The sequence below is a fragment of the Stegostoma tigrinum genome, chromosome 19, assembly GCF_030684315.1.
Source record: "Stegostoma tigrinum isolate sSteTig4 chromosome 19, sSteTig4.hap1, whole genome shotgun sequence".
NCBI classification, from domain to species: domain Eukaryota; kingdom Metazoa; phylum Chordata; class Chondrichthyes; order Orectolobiformes; family Stegostomatidae; genus Stegostoma; species Stegostoma tigrinum.
Window position 1 is genome coordinate 53,013,309 of NC_081372.1, and position 4,148 is coordinate 53,017,456.

The following is a 4,148-nucleotide window of genomic DNA, read 5'->3' on the forward strand; positions in this document are numbered from 1 at the left end:
CTGGTAGTCAAAGATACTTTCGTATCGACACTCAAATCAAGCTATTCAGTTACAATAGGAACATACTTCCATTAGCCTGTCATGCTTCAAGAGACCCCATTCAAGATAGAGACAGGCCTTTCCAGCTTCAGGTTACATGTTATGATGACTGATAAAATCGTTAACATGTCTTTAAACGGGAGACTGCATTCTCACTGTGAAGCAAAACACAATATTGCTCTCTATTGATATTAATTTCCATAAACTTTCTCACTTTTTAGTGTCTAAGTTACTTTCTGTTTTGAAAATCAAACTTGTATCCTCTGCTGTAAAGACAGTCACCGATTATATTTTCAATGCCACTGCCATTTCCCCATTCCTGATAATCACGTTTTATTTCCTCTGCTTCAAAGTGATCAGCATTTACTGAAGCTACTGACTTCTTATGCATTTATAAAAGCTCTTCCTGGCTAGTTTACACTCATGCTCCACATTTTCCACTTTAATCATTTTTTACTTATTTGCAACATTATAAATCATCTTCTTTTAACTGAATGATAATGAATAACTTTCTGAATGAGCTACAGATGAATCTTTTGTGCTTCATTTTTGTTTTTCAACTTAATTTATTTTGTTTTTAATTGTTCCTTTAGCTGTTTCTCATTTTTTAATTTATCGTCATACTTTTAATTTAGCCAACTAACCTTAGACAATTCTCTTTTCATGCCATTTTAATTGGTTACATTTAAGTCTAGGATTGCTTTTTCCATTGGGAGCATGTCACTTCAAAGTTAATACAGAATACGATGGTACTGTGGTCACTATTTCCCAGAGGGCTGTTTGCTATGACATTACTAACTAACCCTGCTTAATTACACAATACTAAACCTCAGACAGCTTTATCCCTAATTGGTTCTACAGAGTATCATTCTGAAAAACAATCAGAAAACATACTACAAACTAATTTTATAGAGCACTTGAAAATTTATTTGTCCCATTCTATATGAAGATTAAAGCCTTCCACAATTATCTTTTTTTTCCTTTATTACTATCTCTAATAGTTTACTGTTTATTGCTTTTCAATAGTTGTAACATTGTTCGGGGGCAATCAACTGCTCGTGGCTGTTACCTGACCCTCGCTGTTCCTAATATCCACCCATTTTTATTATAGCTTGTCATACGGTGGCTCAGTGGTTAGCACTGCTGCCCCAAAATGCCACGGATCCAGGTTGGAATTTTGCTTCGGGTGACTGACTGTACAGAGTTTGTATGTTCTCCCTGAGTCCGTAAGGATTTCCTCCCACAGTCCAAAAACATGCCAGATTGGTGGACCATGCTAAATTGTCCCCTAGATTCCAGGAATGTGCAGGTTAGGTGGATTAGCCACAGGAAATGCAGGATGACAGTACGGGGTGGGTCGGGGTGGATGCTCTTCGGAGGGTCAGTGTGGACTTGATGGACTGAATGGCCTGCTTTCACATGTAGGAATTCCATCTTCTGAGGCAAAATCAGTGATTGCTGCTGGCAACTCATGGTATTGCCCATGTATGTCAGTTTGTGGCACAGCATAAGGGTTGTTTGAGCTAGTTCGCTGCCATCAATCATGCCTTCTGTATACTCTGTCTGTATTGGGGGAGCTCAATATAAAGTGACTTTGACAACCGTCAGAACCATTACCTGAATCATTATTCCTCACAAGCTTTTTTCAGCACAGCTAACCCTTACATAAAATGTGCATTACTATGTTACATTTACCATGGCTCAGTATTCATACCTACAGATGGATTACACCACAGAGTTCTGAGGGGGTTGTGGAGTCATTCGTGGTGATATTTCAGGAATCACTGAAGTCAGGAAGTGTCCTGGAGGACTGGAAAATGGCTAATGTAACACGTCGGTTTAAGAAGGGAGGGAGGCAGAAGACAGGAAGGTGTACACTGGTCACCCTGACCTTGGTCATTGGTAAGATTTTACTTTTCATTGTTAAGGATGAGATTGTGGAGTACTTGGAAATGCATGGTAAAGTACAGCTGAGTCAACACAGTTTCATCAAAAGTTAGCCATGTTCAACAAATCTGTTACAATTTCTTGAGGAGGTTTTTTTTTCTTCATTCATGGGATGAGGATTGCTCAGCTAGGCAGCATTTATTGCCCATTCCTAACTGCCCAGAAGATAATTAGGATTCAACCACATTGCTGTGGGTCTGGAGTCACACATAGGCCAGACCAGGTAAAGGCGGCAGTTTCTTTCCCTCAAAGACATTAGCGAACCAGGTGGTTTTTTTCCTGACAATCGATTCACGGTCATCATTAGATTCTTAATTCCAGATATTTATTGGATTCAAATTTCACCATCTGCCATGGTGGGATTTGAACCCAAGTCCCCAGAATGAAATCTGGGTCTCTGGATTAACAGTTTAGCGATAATACCAGTAGGGTATTGCCTCCCCCTGTGAATAATTTAGACAAAAGAGAGCCAGTGGTCTCTTTGGATTTCCAGAAGGCCTTTTGACAAAGTGCTGCACAGCAGGCTGATAAATAAGATGAGTCCATGGTGTTAACAGCAAAGTACAGGTATTAAAGGAGATTGGCTGACTGGCAGAAGGCAGACAGTAGGGGTAAAAGTGTTTTTTTCAGGATGGCAGCTGGTGACTAGTGGAGTTAGTGTTGGGACCACAACTATTCATGTTAAACATGAACAATCTGCACAAAGGAACCGAGAGCATTGCAGAATACACAAAGATAGGCGGGGGAGAAAGTAGTGCTGACAAAATGGGGAGGCTGCAGAAGAACATAGACAAGCTAGGAGAGTGGACAAAGTGGCAGATGGAATACAATGTAGGAAAATGTGAGATTATGCGCTTGGTAGGAAGAAAAGGGACAGAGACTATTTTCTAAATGGAGAAAACCCTCAGAATCAATTCAATTATTTCAATCCTATCACATTCAATGAGAAGCAGCTGAAGATGAAGAAATTGTTCAGAAAGAAGCTCAACAATGAGCCAGAGATAATGGGAACTGCAGATGCTGGAGAATCCAAGATAATAAAGTGTGAAGCTGGATGAACACAGCAGGCCAAGCAGCATCTCAGGAGCACAAAAGCTGACGTTTCGGGCCTAGACCCTTCATCAGAGACGGGGATGGGGTGAGGGTTCTGGGATAAATAGGGAGAGAGGGGGAGGCGGACCGAAGATGGAGAGAAAAGAAGATAGGTGGAAAGGAGAGTATAGGTGGGGAGGTAGGGAGGGGATAGGTCAGTCTAGGGAAGACGGACAGGTCAAAGAGGTGGGATGAGGTTAGTAGGTAGGAAATGGAGGTGCAGCTTGAGGTGGGAGGAAGGAATGGGTGAGAGGAAGAACAGGATAGGGAGGCGGAGGCAGGCTGCCTCTCACCCATCCCTTCCTCCCACCTCAAGTCGCACCTCCATTTCCTACCTACTAACCTCATCCCACCTCCTTGACCTGTTCGTCTTCCCTGGACTGAACTATCCCCTCCCTACCTTCCCCCCATACTCTCCTCTCCACCTATCTTCTTTTCTCTCCATCTTCGGTCCGCCTCCCCCTCTCTCCCTATTTATTCCAGAACCCTCTCCCCATCCCCCTCTCTGATGAAGGGTCTAGGCCCGAAACGTCAGCTTTTGTGCTCCTGAGATGCTGCTTGGCCTGTTGTGTTCATCCTGCTTCACACATTATTATCAACAATGAGCCAAGCAGCTTTCCGAATTCCATCAATACTATCACCAAAATCTCTAAAGAGTGCGTTTTAATGGAATGGAGAAAATCTGGAAACAGCTGAAAACGGCCGTCATCTCGTGCTGGGATGAACCATTGGCTACAGGACCAGGAAACATCAAGACAAGTTTAATGAAAAGGACCATATTACCCATTATCGGTGAGGCAAAGAGGAGAACTCCACAAAAAGTAAAGCTAGAGTTACAAAGAAGAACTAGGGAAATCACAAACCAGGGGTGAATTGAGAAAGCTAAAGAACAGCATCTTTGCTGATAAACATGAGACCCAAGGTTTCTTCAATGTGACCAAGGCAATATACAGACCAACATTCTTGGCTTCAAACCAGTACTGAACAAGGATGGTACCCTTTTGAGAGACAGAGAAAACATCAGCCTTTAATGGAGAGAGCACTTCAAAGAACTCCTAAACCATGATTCA